Source organism: Archocentrus centrarchus, chromosome 8 (genome assembly GCF_007364275.1).
Source record: "Archocentrus centrarchus isolate MPI-CPG fArcCen1 chromosome 8, fArcCen1, whole genome shotgun sequence".
Taxonomy (NCBI): Eukaryota; Metazoa; Chordata; class Actinopteri; order Cichliformes; family Cichlidae; genus Archocentrus; species Archocentrus centrarchus.
The window spans coordinates 23,324,328-23,345,060 of NC_044353.1; the positions used below are offsets into that span (position 1 = coordinate 23,324,328).

The 20,733-nt window shown below is 44.6% G+C and overlaps 1 pseudogene; it reads right to left on the bottom strand.

Annotated features, from left to right (window-relative positions):
• Positions 1-5,101: 5,101 nt before the first annotated feature.
• LOC115784102 (myosin heavy chain, fast skeletal muscle-like) lies at positions 5,102-20,114 on the bottom strand (annotated as a pseudogene).
• Positions 20,115-20,733: the final 619 nt, after the last annotated feature.

Here is a 20,733-nt window from a genome sequence, read left to right on the forward strand (position 1 = left end):
TGTGTGCCCGTGTGTTCCCTGTGTTTGACCGTCGTCTCCCTTCCAAGATTTTTGTATTTGTTTTTCCCCTGCTTAAATAAATCCCTTTTAAGTTACGCTGACTTCTGGAGTCCTTCGTGTCAGCCATTCCTCGCCTGTTTCCTCCCCGGCCATGACAGAACGACGCGACCAGACTATGGACCCCGCGGATACCAGGAGCCCCTCCGAGCAAGAGGAAGTGATTTTGGAGCTCATAGATCTCTCCAGGAACATCATTCATGCCACTGATGAACCCCGTCAGATTATTCAGGCAATTTTCTGCTGCAGACTTTTTTCTTCCTCCACTTGGCTCCTCACCCATCCTGACACTGCCTCCCTTGCCCATTCCATAATCATGCTCCGGAAAAACTTACAAGCTAAACTGTATAATATTGGTCGCCCTGTCCAGGGCAAAGACACAACCTTTTTCCTCCAAGCCATCACTAATTCACCTCTCCTGCAGCCGGTCATCTCACCTCCGTCGTCTCCTCCGCACCACTGCAGCTCAGCACCACAGGCGCTGCCTCGCTTTCCGGATCCGCCGTCATCCCTTCAACTCACCTCTCCCACCTCGTCATTTTCATCCTTTCACCCACAGCCCACCGCCTCCCCAGACCTCTCTTGGCTGCCAGATGATGTGGAGATTATTGATTCACCTCTGCTGGTGGACATCCTGGATGCTGAGAATCGTGCTTCCCACTCCAACAGAACGCGAAGGAAGCAGCGCTCCCGGCGTCGCCGTGCTCCTCCCCAGCCACTCTCGCCTCAGTCAGCTGTAGCGCCTGCTCAGTCGCAGTCTTCCCAGTCAGCTGTAGCTCCAGCTCCCCCTCAGTCGCAGTCTTCCCAGTCAGCTGTAGCTCCAGCTCCCCCTCAGTCGCAGTGTTCCAAGTCAGCTGTAGCTCCAGCTCCCCCTCAGTCGCAGTGTTCCAAGTCAGCTGTAGCTCCAGCTCCCCCTCAGTCGCAGTGTTCCAAGTCAGCTGTAGCTCCAGCTCCCCCTCAGTCGCAGTGTTCCAAGTCAGCTGTAGCTCCAGCTCCCCCTCAGTCGCAGTGTTCCAAGTCAGCTGTAGCTCCAGCTTCCCCTCAGTCGCAGTGTTCCAAGTCAGCTGTAGCTCCAGCTCCCCCTCAGTCACAGTGTTCCATGTCAGCTGTAGCTCCAGCTCCCCCTCAGTCGCAGTGTTCCATGTCAGCTGTAGCTCCAGCTCCTCCTCAGTCGCAGTCCCAGACCCCTCAGTTAGCTCCAGCTCCCTCTGTTCACCCTGCTCCAGCTCCCTTAGCTCCAGCTTCCCCTGCACCTGTACCTGTTCGGCGGGTGGGGGCAGCCACGGACGGGCTGACCTCGGCACTCGCACCTGTTCCGCGGGTGGGGGCGGCCACGGCCGGGCTGACCTCGGCACTCGCACCTGTTCCGCGGGTGGGGGCGGCCACGGACGGGCTGACCTCGGCACTCGCACCTGTTCCGCGGGTGGGGGCGGCCACGGACGGGCTGACCTCGGCACTCGCACCTGTTCCGCGGGTGGGGGCGGCCACGGACGGGCTGACCTCGGCACTCGCACCTGTTCCGCGGGTGGGGGCGGCCACGGACGGGCTGACCTCGGCACTCGCACCTGTTCCGCGGGTGGGGGCGGCCACGGACGGGCTGACCTCGGCACTCGCACCTGTTCCGCGGGTGGGGGCAGCCAGGTCCAAGCCTTCGCATCGGTTTTCTGTGTTAGCTGCAGCAGCAGGGTCTCAGTCAGCTCTAGCTCCAGTCGCTCTCCCTCGCCTTCAGTCAGCTCCAGTAACTCTTCCTCGGTCCCCAGTGTCAGCTGTTTCAGTGCCCTCTCAGTCAGTTCCCTCAGCCCCTGTCTTAGTTCCTTCGGTTTTGGTCCCAGTTCCCTCAGCTCCTGCTCCTTCTGTAGCTCCAGTAGTGTCAGCTCCCTCTCAGGCCCCAGTGTCAGCTAGCTCTCGGTCTGTTTCCACGCAGCCAGATCTCCCTAGCTCTCGGTCTGTTTCCACGCAGCCAGATCTCCCTAGCTCTCGGTCTGTTTCCACGCAGCCAGATCTCCCTAGCTCTCGGTCTGTTTCCACGCAGCCAGATCTCCCTAGCTCTCGGTCTGTTTCCACGCAGCCAGATCTCCCTAGCTCTCGGTCTGTTTCCACGCAGCCAGATCTCCCTAGCTCTCGGTCTGTTTCCACGCAGCCAGATCTCCCTAGCGCTCGGTCTGCTTCCACGCAGCCAGATCTCCCTAGCTCGCGGTCTGTTTCCACGCAGCCAGATCTCCCTAGCTCGCGGTCTGTTTCCACGCAGCCAGTCGTCTCCCGGCCTGCTTCCACGCAGCCAGTCGTCTCCCGGCCTGCTTCCACGCAGCCAGTCGTCTCCCGGCCTGCTTCCACGCAGCCAGTCGTCTCCCGGCCTGCTTCCACGCAGCCAGTCGTCTCCCGGCCTGCTTCCACGCAGCCAGTCGTCTCCCGGCCTGCTTCCACGCAGCCAGTCGTCTCCCGGCCTGCTTCCACGCAGTCCCCTGCACCTCGGCTATTCCCCGAGCAGCCCCTGCTGCTCAATAAAGCAGCAGTGTGCCCTGTTCCGCGGTCCCAGCCTACGCATCCGGTGCCTCACTATGTAGGCCCCGTTCAGCCCATGGGCTCAGCTCAGTCCGAGCCGATGGGGGTCTCCGCTCAGTCCGAGCCAGGGGGTCCCGCTCAGTCCGAGCGCTCCGCGCCAGAGGGTCCCGCTCAGTCCGAGCCGATGGGGGTCTCCGCTCAGTCCGAGCCAGGGGGTCCCGCTCAGTCCGAGCGCTCCGCGCCAGAGGGTCCCGCTCAGTCCGAGCCGATGGGGGTCTCCGCTCAGTCCGAGCCAGGGGGTCCCGCTCAGTCCGAGCGCTCCGCGCCAGAGGGTCCCGCTCAGTCCGAGCCGATGGGGGTCTCCGCTCAGTCCGAGCGCTCCGCGCCAGAGGGTCCCGCTCGGTCCGAGCCTATGGGGGTCTCCGCTCAGTCCGAGCCCGGGGGTCCCGCTCAGGCCGAGCACTCCGCGCCAGAGGGTCCCGCTCAGTCCGAGCCGATGGGGGTCTCCGCTCAGTCCGAGCGCTCCGCGCCAGAGGGTCCCGCTCAGTCCGAGCCGATGGGGGTCTCCGCTCAGTCCGAGCGCTCCGCGCCAGAGGGTCCCGCTCAGTCCGAGCCGATGGGGGTCTCCGCTCAGTCCGAGCCCGGGGGTCCCGCTCAGTCCGAGCGCTCCGCGCCAGAGGGTCCCGCTCAGTCCGAGCGCTCCGCGCACGAGGGTCCCGCTCAGTCCGAGCCGATGGGGGTCTCCGCTCAGTCCGAGCGCTCCGCGCCAGGGGGTCCCGCTCAGTCCGAGCCGGTGGGGGTCTCTGCTCAGTCCGAGCGCTCCACGTCACCCGAGGGTTCCCCACCAGAGCCCGGGGTCGCCCTTCTCCGCCGCCGCATGCCCCGCGGTCGGCCTCCAGTGTCTGCTCCCCGTCGCCGCCGCCGCATGCCCCGCGGTCGGCCTCCAGTGACCCCTCCTCGTCGCCGCCGCCGCTGGGAGCGCGGTCGGCCTCCAGTGACCCCTCCTCGTCGCCGCCGCCACTGGGAGCGCGGTCGGCCTCCAGTGACCCCTCCTCGTCGCCGCCGCATGCCGCGCGGTCGGCCTCCAGTGTCTTCTCCTCGTCTCCGCCGCCGCCGCTGGAAGCACGGTCAGCCTCCGGTGCCTGCTCCCCGTCGCCGCCGCCGCTGGGAGCGCGGTCGGCCTCCAGTGACTCCTCCTCGTCGCCGCCGCCGCTGGGAGCGCGGTCGGCCTCCAGTGACTCCTCCTTGTCGCCGCCGCCGCCGCTGGGAGCGCGGTCGGCCTCCAGTGACTCCTCCTCGTCGTCGCCGCCGCCGCTGGGAGCGCGGTCGGCCTCCAGTGACTCCTCCTCGTCGTCGCCGCTGGGAGCGCGGTCGGCCTCCAGTGACTCCTCCTCGTCGTCGCCGCTGGGAGCGCGGTCGGCCTCCAGTGACTCCCCCTCGTCGTCGCCGCCGCCGCTGGGAGCGCGGTCGGCCTCCAGTGATTCCTTCTCGTCCTCGCCGCCGCCGCCGCTGGGAGCGCGGTCGGCCTCCCTCGTTGGGACTTTGCTTTGTGGCCCCTTGGCCTCTGCGGCCTCCTGAACTGTGTGTTTTTTGTTTTGGATTTCCCACTGACTCCCCTGAACTGTGGACTGTTTTTTCCCCTGCTGTTTTTGTTTTGTCATAGCTCCTGGACTGTTCCTTGTTTCGACCCCCTGTTTTGGACATTGGAGCTCTCCGGCCTTGTGCCGTCGCTTTTTGTTTCATCCGGTTGTTTTTTTTGTTTTCTCATCCCCGTGTTTTTGCTCTGGTTTTTGGACTGTATTCAGCTTGTGCCATTGCTTTTCTTTGTTCGGTTCCTTGTGCTTATTGTTTTTTGCCCTTGTGCTCTACCCTTGCTCCAGTGCTTCCTTGTGTTTTTGGGTTTGTTCCTGACTTTGTTTGCTCCCTGTCTGTTTTTGTTTCGGGCCCTCCTTCCTGGTCCCCCGCCTCCCGCCCTGGTCTGGTTTTGTTTCTTGTTTTGGCCGTCGGGAGCCGGCCTTTGAGGGGGGGGTACTGTCATGTCCTGGGCCGTTGGCCCAGCGTTTTGTGTTAGTTTATTTCCTGAGTGTGTCCTCCCAGTAGGTTGATGTCTTGTGTTTCCTAGTGTTGTGATATGTCTGCGTCTCTGTCCTGAGTCTGTGCCTGTTGTTTAGTCAGTATGTTCCTTGGTTTGTCACTTCCTGTTTATTTTGACAGTCTGGTTTTCCTGTGCTTTGTGTTCAGCTTTGCTTCCCCTGTGTAATTAGTTTCATTTGCCTCACCTGTTGTTCCCTGCTGTTTCCTCTTGCCCTGATTACCCAGTGTGTATTTAAGCCCTCAGTTTCCATGTGTTCCTTGTCGCGTCGTTGATGTTGTGTGCCCGTGTGTTCCCTGTGTTTGACCGTCGTCTCCCTTCCAAGATTTTTGTATTTGTTTTTCCCCTGCTTAAATAAATCCCTTTTAAGTTACGCTGACTTCTGGAGTCCTTCATGTCAGCCATTCCTCGCCTGTTTCCTCCCCGGCCATGACAGTTAGCTTCTTTACTTGCCTTCATATTAGCAGATTCCTTTAATGGCATCAGCTCCACATTTCTGTTCAGCTTCCAGTTCACACACCTGTGAGATACAACACATATAAACCCTAACGATTATTCTCAAATGTCACCATACTTCATGTGCAGTTCATACAGTTCATACACCTCACTCAGTACTGGGGATTATATCCAGATTATATTGTTCTGGTCTGTTGTTACTGTTTTGTTTGGTGTCGGTTATCTGATTGGATGATTGAATTCTGAAGAAACAAGACATATTGGCATTTTAAAAAATTTATTCATTTAACAAAGAGAGTCAATGTGGAAGAACCATACACAGCCCCAACAGCCTGTCACCTCCTCCTCATGCTATTCACCTGCTTGGTCACACACTGCTGTGGGATGGCATCCCGTTCTTCATTTCCGTCCTCTTCACTCCCAAATTCTGGAGGTAGTCTCTAAAAAAACCCTGCTCGGTGGGGCGAGCATTGTCATCTTGGAGGATAGTTTGGTTCCAAACTGTGGAGATATGGGATTACCACTGGTTGCAGAATCTCGCATTAAAATCTCTGCATTGAGATTGCCTCCAATGATGACAAGCCTGATTGTCGACACCTGGGGTATCAGAAGCTCAAAACAAGTGTCAATAGCAGAATAACCTGTTTGGCACTCAAAATTTCAAATCTGTTCTACATTAATATTGACATAGCAAAATAGAGATTTCAGTATACTGAACCAATAAAAACAAGAAAAAGAAAGCCTTTTTGGCTTTCTCCTCAGCATTTCTTGCTTCTTGAACTGCATCATCCACCGCACCCTGAACCTGGACAAGGTCAGCCTCCAGCTTCTTCTTGGTGTTCAAAAGACTGGTGTTCTGAAAGTTTAAGAAAATATATTTATGATAAAATAATGGATTATTAGATTTTATTCATGGCATCTCAGTTTTTTGCTAATAACTTCTGTGTGTGGTGAGGTCTCACTAATTTGGGATGCCTGAAACAGTTCGAGCCTGGTAAAACCCAGTTCAACCATGATGACCTGTCTTCTGTTGGCGCTTTTGTGATATTCATTTATGAAAGGCCTCAATAACAGCCTACCTGGCTGTTGATTGGTATGAGAAGCTGTGTAAGGATTAGAGCTTCAAAACTAGATGACCTTGCCTGCTGTAAAATGTTGAAAATATTGATGTCTCCTGTTTGATACCAAGCATTGTTCCAAAACATCTGCATATAGAAACTCTAGTCTAATCATAATATCTACAACAGCATTTTTGTTTTATTTTTATTTTTATGGGTCAACATTTATTTTTTTATTGGTTTATTTATTAAACTTCAGTTGACTTCTGTATTATTTTATGTTTATTTTTTCCATTCCTGAAATGTATTAACAGTGGTCCACATATGTAAAGCATAGTGTAACTTTGTTTTAAAAAGCAACATCTTAAGAGTTTTTATTACATTATTGTGAACTAGAAGCACTCAGAGAGCGCAAACCTCCACCAAGGCCATAGGGTCACTGACGCTGTAATACGTGTATCTAAATGCTGTGAAATAATGTTTCATCTTTCCCAGACAACAATAACCCCCTATCCCGCAATAGTGAAGAATCCTTAAAAAAATTGCTGAATCCAGATCGTGATCCGGATCACCGCCAAAATTTAATCACTTCTTCCTCTTGTTATTTCCAACTACTCCACAAAATTTCATCGAAATCCGTTCATTACTTTTGGAGTAATTCTGCTGACAAACAAACAAACAAACAGACAAACAAACCAATGTGACCGAAAACATAACCTCCTTGGCGGAGGTAATAATAATAATAATAATGTAATGTATAGTAATGAATACCAACCTGAGAGTGAAGCAGTCCAACACGCTCACTGGCATCTACCAACTCCTCAGCCACTTTGCATCCTCTCTCTGTCTGCTCCACAGCGGCTCTCAGCTCCTCGATCTCAGCAACCATCAGACCATTTCTGCGCTCCACCATGGCGACCTGCTCCCTCATGTCTTCCTGTCCTCTGAGAGCATCATCAAGGTGCAGCTGGGCATCCTGATTAAATAAATAATGGAATAGGTACATATTCTATTTTTTCAAATGATCTAAAAGAAGTAAGAAACAAACAAACCAAAAACAAAAACTCACCTTAAGTTGTCCCTGGACATTCCTCAGTTGTTTCTGGGCCTCAGCAGCCTGCCTGTTGGCATGGCTCAGCTGAATCTCCATCTCATTCAGATCTCCCTCCATCTTCTTCTTGACTCTCAGGGCATCATTCAGAATCAGAATCAGAATCAGAATCAGAAGGTTTTTATTGCCATATGGGTGAACAGGTTCACAGCATTAGGAAATTGCTGCGGTACTTCGTGCTTACAGAAAAAAACAAATAAGTATAAAAACTATAAGACAATATACAAGTATACAAATTGCAAATATACAGAGATATTAGAGCTATAACTATAACACAATATTACAAAATTACAAAATATACAGTGCCTGCTCCTGACCTCAGCATCAAGAGTGCTCTGCATGGAGTCAATCACCCTCTGGCTGTTCCTCTTGATCTGCTCCATCTCCTCATCCTTCTCTGCCAGCTTCCTGTCAATCTCACTTTTGATCTGGTTGAGCTCAAGCTGAACACGGAGAATCTTGGATTCTTCATGCTCCAGAGTGCCCTTTGAATAATTAAAACAATTGCTATTAAAGATCACTTAATAATTAATTAATACTGAATTGTACAGGAAAGCACTGATTTGATTTATTTCTTATTTATTTGTTTATATTTCTTTTTTTTAACAATATGTATAAAGCATTACCTCAGCTTCCTCCAGTGCTGCCTGGATTTCTGTTTTTTCAGTCTCCACAGTCTTTTTTGCTTTCTCTAGTTCATGGACATTAGAAAATTAGAAAAAGAAACAAAATTATTGTTATTACCTTCCCTCTAGATCTATATTATTTGACATTTGTCCTAAAATTATGGGTGCATATGCTGCAGGTTCTTGTTCACTCTCTTCATGGTCTCCAGCTGATCCAGAGCCTCCTCGTAGGAGTTCTTCATCTTAAACAATTCAGGGCTGAGACAAAGAGCTTCCTTTTGGGCTCCTTCCAGCTCTGCCTGACTCTCCTCAAACTTCTGTTTCCATTCTGCCAGGATCTGAAATTATTTAGATTATTTAAAAATATTAATAACAGAGAATTTTTGATATTTTCTTTGGGCATGTTATGCTTTCTATCAGTTTATGTTATCAAAGTTCCTCTGCTTCTTGTCAAGGTTGGCAGCCAGAGCATTAGCTCTCTCCACATCAATCATGAGGTCCTCCACCTCACCCTGCAGCCTCTGCTTGGTCTTCTCTAAAGAGGCACACTTGGAGTTGACAGCCTCAATGGACTCCTCAGCCTCCTGCAGGCGCTGGGCAAACTTTTTCCTGTTGTCAAAAGAATTTTGAATCTTTTAAAAAGCAAAACATTTGATTGAAACAAGCTTAAACAATGAAATGATCAAGACTTACTTGGCCTCCTCCAGTTCCTCAGTGCGCTGGATAGCATCAGTCTCATATTTGGATCTCCACTGAGCCACCTCACTGTTGGCCTTGGACATTCCTCGCTGTAACTCAGCCTTGGCCTCCTGCTCCTCCTCAAACTGCTCTCTGAGCAGATCACAGTCATGGCGTGCTGACTGAACAGCATGAGCCAGGGCGTTCTTGGCCTAAAACATAGCATTAAATGCATGAAATTGAAGGAAATGTAATGATCAGAATTGTGCAAACCTGCTTGTACTGTACACATACATTTAACGAGGTTATTCATTTTATGCATTGACTAAAAAAAGCAGAAGAGGGCTCATAACCAGGGGACTTTGCATTTCATGGTCAGTACCTAAACTGTCAAAGTTAGTTTTTATTTCTTCCTTAAGGGAGACAATCAGAGGATGAGAAAAGTGTGTGGCCTTTTTACATCCAACCCACATACATGAAATCTAGATGTTATATAGTCACAGTTTTGTTTCTACTTACTGCAGCCACTTGAAGTTGCAGGTCATTCTTCTCCTGCAGCAGGGCCACCATCTTCTCCTCCAGTTCCTTCTTCTTGGCCAGGGCAGCAGCCATGTCTGTCTGCATCTTCTCATAGTTCTCCTTCATGTTCTGGAGCTCCTTCTCAGTCTCAGCACTCTTCAGAAGAGGCTTGATCTTGAAGTACAGTTTCAGCCATGGCCAGTTCTTGACATTCATGAATGAACGGATGTTGTACTGGATGGAGTAGATAGATTCTCTAAAAACCAAACATGAAAGTGTTACTTTGAATGTAGTGGGATCTTATTGTTAGAAAAGCAATCCAAAATAAAACACTTGTGTATACTAGTATGATAATGTTACCTCCTCTCCATCATCTTAACAAACTCTTTCCTCATGATGTATCCTCTGCAGAGAGCCTGAGTCATGGTCACCAGCTCAGCCAGTTTCTCATCTCTCATCTCCTCAAGGGTACCCAGCAGACCAGCTTTGAAGAACACCTATTTTATCATGTAAAAACATACTGTAGGTACAAGCACAAATGGACAGTAGTTTTTATACCCATTAATGTATTGAATTGTACCTTAGTGTGGCCAAACTTGTACTGTGTGTGATCCACATCAATGGAGCCAAGCAGCTTCTCTGAAGCTTTCTTGTTGTCAATGAACTGTCCCTCTGGGATGACACTGGCATTCAATACTCTGTATCTGCAACAGAGAATTATGTTGCAGATTTTTCTGCCATCGCGTCCAAGTTTGCTCTTTACAATTACAATGAAATAGTTTTGGCTTGCTAATATAGTAATGTGCTGTCACCTCTGCTTGAAGTCACCATAGAGGATTCTGTTGGGGAAACCCTTTCTGCAGATTCTGATGCCCTCCAGTACACCATTACACCTCAGCTGGTGGATGACCAGGTAGTTCTCCATAAGACCTGAGAGTCAGAAATTTATATAAATTCATATCTGTCTTTGCATCACTCTTTAACTTTTAGTGCAGTTACTATGGTTGTGGGTGTTTTACCTGGAGTCTTTGTCTCATTGGGAATCAGGCAACGGACGAAGTGAGGATGAGTGCTCCTTAAGTTGGTCATCAGCTTGCCCAGATTCTCCTGTAGATCAGCATCACTGGAAAATAGGTTAATAATATTTAAACGTGAGTTTAAAATTTTTCCTAAAATGTAAATCTATACAATACTTAAACGTGGATTTTTAAATTGTTTTTGTAAAATATAAATCTATACATACTCTGAAAAGAGCAGACACAGTCTGGAAGGAACCACCCTTTTTCTTACTACCCTTCTTGCCACCACCACCACCACCACTAGCCTCTGTTTTCATAAACAGTGAATTTTATTAGAGGGACTGTATAAAGATTGTAATAGTGTAGTGTTTTAACTATTAAATGCACTGCATTGAGCAGTAACTTAAAATGTGTATTAGGTACATCTAAATGTACCTCATATAAAATGTTGAAACACACGAACTGATCACTTCCCTCACAGTAAATGGTTTCACAGTTGTATGGATTTTTCAGACTATACATATAACAGTTATTAGAGAGATGTATATCATCTGTACTGGACACTGGAGTTTTTTTTTTTTTGATTACTCAGATCACTCTTATTTCTTACCCTCAGCTGAGGCATGGGCTACATACAGCAAGCACAACAATTTGAAGACTTCTGGTAGAGCTGGACAACTGAGTCATTCAGTGGGTCCTTGTTCTTGTCCAGCCAGCCAGTGATATTATAGTCCACTGTACCAGCATAGTGATCCAGGGAGAAGTGGGCCTCAGCCTTGCCCTTTGCAGGCTTTGGCTTCTCAAAGCACTTGGTCTTGCCAAGATGCTGATCATGCAGCTTGTTCTTGAAAGTTGTGTCAGAGGCCTTGGGGAACATGCACTCCTCTTCAAAGATGGAGAAGATGCCCATTGGCTGAGAACAAGTTACACATTATTTTAAAATTTCAAGGGAGGCAACATTTGCATCTACACATACTTTTCTTCCAGAGTAGCAGCTTACCTTCTCAATAAGCTCAATACAGGCAGCCAAGTCCATACCAAAGTCAATGAACTCCCAGTCAGTGCCTTCTTTCTTGTACTCCTCTTGCTCCAGGACAAACATGTGGTGGTTGAAGAACTGTTGCAGTTTCTCATTGGTGAAATTGATGCAAAGTTGCTCCAAGCTGTTGAACTGTAATTACACAAAGGTATTTAAATTTATCCTAAAATTGTTTTTTTTTTTTCAAAACCACTTTTATATTTCTCAACTGCTCACATTGAAGATCTCAAATCCAGCGATATCCAGCACTCCAATGAAGAACTGCCTAGGCTGCTTTGTGTCCAGCATCTCATTGATACGGATAACCATCCACAAGAACATTTTCTCATAGATAGATTTACACAGCGCTGAGACAGCATTGTTGACCTAGGAGAAGAGAATTTATCATTACACAAAACCCCATGAGTACAGCTATAATGTCTTAGATTATAAACATAATATGGCATTATTAGCAAGATTTTTCTTTTAAAAATGTAATTTTTTCTTTTAGTCTTTTTTAAATTACCTGTGGTACCGTTTGACCTTTGGTCACAAACTCATTGCCGACTTTAACTCTTGGGTAGCACAGAGCTTTCAGCATATCAGCTGAGTTCAGGCCCATGAGGTATGCAATCTTATCAGCCACTGTTGGGGAAAAAAATACCCCGACAGTCCATATCAGTAATACTCAATAAATATACATTATTTCAAAGATTATTTCCAATAAAAATTTTTCACAATGAAAATTATATTTTTTGTCAGTTACCCTCAGTGCCATCAGGTTCAGCCTGCTCCTCACGCTGCTTCTGCTTGAATTTCATGTTGCCATGATGCATCACAGCACCGGTCAGCTTGTAGATGTTTATCTTCTCATCAGCACTAAAGCCCAAGATGTCAATAGCAGTCTGCAAAACATAAGCATGAAATCAATATATTTTCTGAAAATGAAAAGAGATTTATGGTTTAGGATAAGAATGCAAAGTCAAATGTGATTTTACATCAGTTGCAATGAACTCCTCCACATCATTGATGCTCTTGACAGTGATTTCACCCTGACTGATCATTGGGTAGTCATAGGGGTTGGTCGTAATTGAAGAGCCTCTAAAACCAGAAATAAAGTTCATCATGTTTTGCTGAGATATTGCTTATAATACGTTTAAAATTCAAATTCACATTTCCTATTAACATACCCAGGATCTCAGGCTTGTGGCCAGTCATCAGCTGATAGAAGATATGGTAGCTCCTCTCAGCAGACAACTGGAAGGTGACACGGGACTTCTCCAGCAGATCTAAGAATAACAAATTCATTTGGAGAGTGCAGACATGAGACATCACAGACTAAGATTTTAAAGTTAAGCCTACAGCATGGCTCATACATCCATTTGTTTTTTTAGCTTATCCGAACACAATCATTGGTGTTTTCTGAACTTTTTCAGTTCTGTTACATTATAATTAAGGTTGGTGATTCACAGTATGCCTGATCCTTTTCTTCTTATACTATAAATGTTGTGTCTAGCTGAAACATATTCCTATATATAATTACACACATTATAATGTGTGTAATTATATATAGGAATATATATGGCAGGAAGCATTGCCAGACCAACAGATGGCAGTCAGTCACTGCATCATATACATTATCTTTGCTCTAAACACCCTGTTCTCATTCATACCTGTGCATCACCACAAAATTGCTTCTACTTAATGTTAATTACACCAATCTCTGGTATATAAGTGTAAGTAAGTCTTACATGTTTCAATATCAGCTGAAGCCAGCTTGCCAGTAGTGCCGAAGTGAATCCTGATGAATTTACCCTAGAGAGGCAGATCTTTATTAGCATTACCTTTTATGAGAGGAAGTCTTAAATGTCTTAAGGAGTTGTCATTTCTCACAGTCTTGGCATTGCCGTAGGCCTCCAGCAGAGGCTTGGCAGCAACAATCTGCTCCTCAAGTGAGCCCTGCAAGAAGATATTGTAGTTATGTGAGCTGAACTTCCAAAAATGATCTTTTCCTGTCACAAAATAGTTTGATCCTTAATCATGAATCTACCTGCATTTTGCCAGGTGTTGGCTCAGCCTTCTTTGCTCCAAGAGCTGCAATTGCTGCAAAGTACTGAATGACACGTTTGGTGTTGACAGTCTTTCCTGCACAAGATTCTCCACTGGGGGACACATTGTTAAACTTTGGTATTTTAAAATTTACACTATATATTTATACTGCACACAGATTTGTAATCTACTCACGTAATCAGGACAGACTGGTTCTCACCATCTAAATTCAAAACATACAAGCTTCACATGAGTTCTGCTTTCATCATTTTTTGAATCTTGAAGTTAGAATTAAATTGTTTAATTTATTAAAGTACCTAAGTGTTAACAAACTATTTTTGCAAAAACACAGTGACCATTTTTTAAGAAGAAGCCTTTAATCTGTATTTAAAAGTTAAATTTGTATTTAAAAGTGTTAATAGTTAACTGATCTTTACCAGTGAGCATGAACTGATAGGCATTGTCAGAGATGGAGAAGATGTGGGGTGGAGCCTCAATCCTCTTCTTTCCTCTGTATGCTGCTACACATACAGCATCATACACAGGAAGCCACTTGTAGGGATTGACGACAGCGCAGAACAACCCAGAGTAGGTCTGTCGTGATAGAGGATAAACTATATTTGAATATGTACAGACCAGTATGATATTTTCATTTCACTCACAGCAAAGTGAAAACCTACGTAGATCATCCATGATGCATAACGCTCTTTGAGGTTAAACAGCACAGCTGGCTCATTAAGGTGGGTCATCATGGCCATGTCCTCAATCTTATCGAACTTTGGAGGGTTCATAGGATGGATGTCATCCTCTTTCACAGTGACCGTCTGGAGTGAAAATAAAGATTAGGTACACAATGTCATCTTTCACAATTAGGCTCAGTATATTAAACAGATAAATAAATAGATTATTCATCTACCTTTCCTCCTTCTGTGTCAACGGTGGTTTTACCACCTTCCTTCTTGGTAAGTTTACCCTTGACATACATCTCATCAGCATCTGTCACAAAGAAGGCCGTCTTGGCATCAAATGGAGCAGTCTGGGCCTCAATCCTCTCCTTTTCTGGCTTGCGGAGGTAAATGGCCGCCGGGCCATACTGCTCCATCTCCGCATCTGTGCTCATGGTGGCACTTTAATGGACACTGAAAATATGACCGACAAATAAATCTTGTGTTTATTACACAAGCCACAAATAATCTCCATCACTCTTGTTATATGGAATTTACCTCTGCTGATGCAAACAGAAATTCCTTGGTTTCCTGCATATGTCAAGGTGCTATAAAATAAGGTTAAAGGGAGATCAATGCAAGTTTTACATTGTTTTGTAAGTATTTTAAATATTTCAATAATCTACTAAAAAAAACCCAAATGTATACAAAAATGCAGACATTAGTAAAATAATTGAAGTAACTGAACACCACAGCATGCAATTTTCTAACATAATTAACACATATAATAATGCAACAGAAACACTGTAGAGGAATATTTTAATGTACTCACCTGCTTTCGATGCCTGTCAGTTAGAGCAAATGTCCAGAGCTGCTGCTTTTATACACAATGGCTGCGCTTCCTCAGCATTTTGCTCTCTACTCAGTTTGGCCAGGAATGTCTGACACCTTGCTGCTTGATATTGATATGACCAAAAATATGTTATTTAACATATTTCATTTTCTACATATGCAATTAAAAATTTACAAAGGTTTATTAAAAGTGCATGTACAGTTGAGTTGTTGTTTTAAATAAAAGGACAAATACAGAATTATACAGTCAAGTGTATATCACACTAATTACATTATACTTGAATTGGATCAAAGTTTTTTTGAGTTACTCAAATGTGTCTTTCCTAATACAACAGAAATATAGCAAAGCTATTCTCACAATCAATATTGCTGAGTGTCTTAATGAAATAAAAATGATGCCAATGTAATTTGGTTCATATATTTTTGAAGGCTATTATGCTCATAAATACTGAGCACACCAGTAATTTCCACAATATATCTAGTAAATTACAACATTGAATGGCATAGTTTGTGGGTTATTTATTGGATTAAATGTTGAAGGTAAACTGATATTAAGTTGACACAGTTTATATTAAGCTCCTGTGTGTCCTATAATTTAATATCACAGCCAGTAATGAGTTTTAAATTTGGAGAAGTCTTGAAATGCCACTGGTGTACAATTACAGGACAGAAACATCTTAGACATCTGAAATTAAATTCACGTCAGAGTTAATGCCAGACAAGTATTATATATCGCTCCTGGGAAGAGAGTTTAAGAAGGACTGCCAGCTCAGATATTTAATAAAACTGTTTGTTATAAATACCATTAATGTGTTTCTGTGAGGGAAAACATATGCATGCAGTTTTTTAGTTTCAATTTTGATGTACCAAGTAAGTGATAAATAATTTAAAGAAGAGAAAGCCTGGGATCATAGCCAGGATAACCATTCATTTCCAAGTTTTGCACATACTTGGCTTAATATTTGCAGTCTTACCAGCAGGTCAGGAGGTATTACTGTGGTTGAAAATAAATCTAGCAAAGGGAAGGAGGAGTAATCTGTGCTTGGCATAAGACAAAGATATATTTATAGGACACATTTAGATATGTTGTTAACAACATATCCCAACTTCAGAGAGATTTATTGTCTCACCTTATCTATTTATCTTATCTATTTAAGTATTTTCATGAAAAAGTATGTGTGTATAAGGTAAGGTAAATCCATTTTAATGTATCAAGTAAAAAATGCTGTGTGTGTTCAGTGTAATTCCTAGAGTTGGTAGAATTTCAAGAAAAGTGCAGCCAAGCAAAACAGGAAAATGACTTATTTGCTCTGTTTTTTTGTTTATAAACCCTGGTGTTACAGAGGAACACATTAAAAACAATGCAGCCTAATGTTGCAGTGTTTTGCTAGGTGTACAGTATCAAGTGTTTAATGTCTTATTACATTTGTGAAATACTACCATAGTCCGACTGTAGTCATAGTTTTATGAGCAGATATGAGTCACTTTGAGAGAAATGAAAAAGAGAATGAGAAATTTCATAAGTAAGATGGAACCACTAACGCTCCCTTAGGAAACACAATATAAATGGCTACTGTACTATCACCTGCTACCTATGGAGGCCACTAACAAGCATGTAGTTTACATTTCACTAAATTCTCATTCTTTTTTTTAAAAAACGTTTTACTTACAAATCCAGTCATAAGGTGTCTCTGATACCTTCAGCATTCACAAAGCCTTACACGCTTACGAGACAAAGAGAAGTTCCTTTCATCACAGTAAGTGTGAGGTTATGGTTTACTCTGAAATCAAATACTGTGCCACAAAGACGGATCTGAGGCCAAGCACTGTTAAATCCTCCTGGGTAATGACCTGTAAGAGAATCACTATGACCACTAACCATGTGACATTAACCAGTCTGGCATTCTGGATATGTGACAATGCATGATGAAGTGAATAAAGTCCCGGTCACACAGGCCTTGAGACTGGTGGACACATGATGTAAGTGCACTTGTACTGCAACATCATAGTTTAGTATTTTGCAGCAGTTCAGTAATATTACTGTGATAATGTTCAAGGATTTCATGTCTCTTTTCTTCACAGGACCAAGTCCAGTTAACACAGGGTTCTGGGACAGGTAGGTGTTTTTCAGGTTACAGAGTCAGATAATTAGATTCTGATTTCATGCAGGTTATTTATACTCATATGGACTGGGTTATGTGTTAAGAATGAAAGGATATCATATTGTTTGATGAAAATGAAACTTATCAACCTACAGAGGGCTGAATTCAAAGACACCCCAAAAAAGTGAAAAGTTTTTACAGCAGGCTAGTCCTTTTTGCTAAAATTTCATTGCAGCAACTCAAAATGGTACTCAGTAGTTTGCATGGCCCCCATGTGTTTGTATGTATGCTTGACAATGTTATGGTATGCACCTAACGAGACAGTGGATGGTGTCCTGGGGGATCCTCTCCCAGATCTGGACCAGGGCATCACTGAGCTCCTGGACAGTTTGAGGTGTAAACTGCCAGCATCCATACGGATTGAAACATAATGTCCCAGAGGTGTTCAATTGGATTTAGTTTGGGCAAGCATGGGGGTCAGTCATTGGTATCAATTCCTTCATCCTTCAGGAACTGCGTGCATGCTCTCACCACATGAGGCCAGGCATTGTCATGCACCAGGAGGAACTCAGAACCCACTGCACCAGTGTAGGGTCCAAGGATTTCATCCTGATACCTAATGGCAGTCAGGGTGCCATTGCCTAGCCTGTAGAGGTTTAAGCATTCCAGTCCCAGCCATGCAGAACAATGTTACAGGCAGCATAACATTCTCCATGGCTTCTCCAGACCCTTTCACGTTTGTCACATTTGCTCATGGTCGATCTGCTCTTATCTGTGAAAAGCACAGTGCACCAGTGGTGGACCTGCCATTTCTGGTATTCTATTGCAAATGCAGCAGTGGCCTACTGGAGGTCACTGGCAATGCTCATCCTGTTCCTCCTTGCACAGCGGAGCAGACACCGGTCCTGCTGATGGGTTACAGCTCTTCTGTGGTACTGTCCAGCTCTCCTAGAGTAACTGCCTGTCTCCTGGAATCTCATCCATGCTCTTGAGATTATGCTGGGAGACACAACAAACCTTCCGCTAATGAAATATATTGATGTGCCATCCTGGAAGAGTTGGACTGCCTGTGCAATTTCTGTAGGGACCAGGAATCTCCTCATGCCACCAGTAAACCCTAGCCAAATGCAAAATTTGTGAAAAAACATTCAGAAAAGATGAGGGAAAAATGTCAGTAGCCTCCACCTGTGAATCCATTGATGTTTTGAGGGTTGTCTAATTGTTGCCCCTCTAGTACACCTATTGTAATTTCATTAACACCAAAGCAGCTGAAACTGTCTTAACAACCTCCCCTGCTACTTATCTGACCAGATCAATATCCCAGAGGTTTAACGCTATACTCAGATTAAAAAGTGTTCCTTCAATTTCTTTTTCAGCAGTTTATTTTCATCTTTCCCTTTCTCTTTCTCCACTGCAAGAACCTAAAATAATGAAAATGTCTTTTAGTTGCATCCCATCTACACTAACATTGTTACTTTGACACTATCAATTGTAAATATGAATGTGTACCTGAACTTTGAGTTTTGAATATTTAAGGAGAGACTTTATAGCTATAATTTACATAATATGCTATACAATTTTTAATAAAAAGATTTAAATAATTCAAATTAAGTCACTGCAACACCCCAACCCACCCCGCCCCCACCCCGCCCAACTTTAAAACTGATCACTGACAAAAGTTTAGATTTCTTTTTCCTTCTGTTATCTATGTGTGCTTAAGGTAAAAATGTTTACTTGTAACACCATTAGCCTATGTATGTACGGAAGCCTGACATTTGCTTTTATAAAAATACATAATCAAAAATCTCTTTACATTTAACATGAGATATGCTGTGGAGGCGTATCAGATTTTGTGATGACAGTGTATAATTTATTTGATGACTTGTTCTCCAGTTCTCCAGAGTCCTGCTAATGACTTCTATATTTGACTGAGGTGTGTTGAAGCAGAGACACATCTAAAACCTACAGGACAGGGGCTCTCGAGGCCTGGAGTTGAAGAGCCCTGGTGTACAGCATATTCAAAAATAGAAAGGCACTAGCGAGTGTGGCCTTATGTGTCAGTAAGCATAAACAGATGACAGAAGCTTCTGGAGCACATATATGGTAGTCCATATGCCTCTGAGGGTGGGTGATTTAATTGGTAATGTATGACTTATTCTAAAATGTGGCAGACACAGCTATTTGTCTATCAAATTAATTTAGAATGTATTGCTCATACAGAAAGTGTTTGAAGAAACTTTTGGGTGAAATACATGTTTTAGCTTTGCTTTCTTATGGTAACAATAGCATTTTGTTTGTAAGGCTTTCTGTACTGTCCATGTTTGGCAACAGTTCAAAAATGCTTTGTTTCAAAGGAGCAGAGGTGGCAAAAGTACTGACATTCTGTACTTAAGTAGAAGTACAAGTACTTGTGTTAAAAAATACTTTGGTAAAAGTCGAAGTACTGGTTCAACTTCTTTACTTAAGTAAAAGTAAAAATGTACAGGCTCTGAAATTTACTCAAAGTAAGAAAGTAAAAGTAGCTCTTTGGAGGACGTTTCTACCTGCTATTTTTGTGTAAAGCTAACTGAACCTTATTATATATTATTGTAATAATATAAAATAATACATGAGAACACAAACGTTATTCCATCTAAATTTTAATTCTAATGAATGTACTCAGCTTGAATCACAAACTGTGAAAGGGAATTTAAACACAGCTCTATTCTCTGTGTCCTCCATAGCAGAGGGTGACTGTGTCTCCACCTAAACACCAACATGAGGATACTCAGGGGTTACAGTGGGATTCAGAAGGTGGAGGAACCCTAAGATCAGCTGTAGTGTCTCTGCATGGGGAGAAGAATCACAGCTTTCTATTGTGAGCTGCAGTAAATGATGTTGGTGTGCAGGCTGTGATCAGCTGACCTGCTGCTGCTGCTCTGAGGTTTACTGCTCTGTGTGGATGAACTGAACTCACAAAGATGTAACCCAGTATTTCACAGCTATCTCAGCTGATCTCCATCCCCTACACTGACAGCATACAGGCTGTAGAAATGTTGGATTCAGTGAATGAATCTCAGCATCAGCAGCTTTGATTCAAACTCATCTCTGCTGCACTGATGTAACCTGTAACTCTGACCATGAACACAAACACTGTGCTCCAGTCCAACACAGAGCTTTACTGTAAATACAGTACAACAAGCTAACCTGTTTATCACACACTAAACTGCAGTATTTTCATACAATCTTTGAATAACACAAAGTCAGCATACTTCAGTTTGTTTTCCAGTCCTTACCTTTAATTCTAACCTCTCTTCTTCCTCTCCTGTCCTCTTTCTCCATCTCTGAGTGAACTTCTCTCTCTTTGCTCTCCCTGAAATGCAGCAGCTCTTTTTTTAGCTAGCAGACACACTGTGTGACAAACTGCACACACTTTGTGTGTTTGCTGATATTTGTTGAGCATTTAGAAACGTTGCATTTACCTGCCACACGTTACTCCCTTCATGCTCGCTCCTCTTCAGTAGCGCTAGCTAAGCTGTTTATGTGCCGCGAGCATAACTTACGGACTCGGTCCGGCCCGCTGTAACCCCTGATTATAGCGCTATAAATGAGACATTAATTACATGGGTTTGTGTATTTAATCCCTTTGTACCCGATAAGCCCCGGTGATGGAGGATGCGCCAGTACGACTGTCTCCTATATGTTAATATTCCTCCGGCTCAGATCGCTTGATGACTGACGGCGAACTGACCGAAAACGCAAACTTCTCCCTGACGTGTTAAAAAGTAACGAGTCTGTTTTGAAAATGTAAGAAGTAGAAAGTACCGATACTTGTGTAAAAATGTAGGGAGTAAAAGTAAAAAGTACTCAGAAAAATAAATACTCAAGTAAAGTACAGATACCTAAAAAATCTACTTAAGTACAGTAACGAAGTATTTGTACTTCGTTAC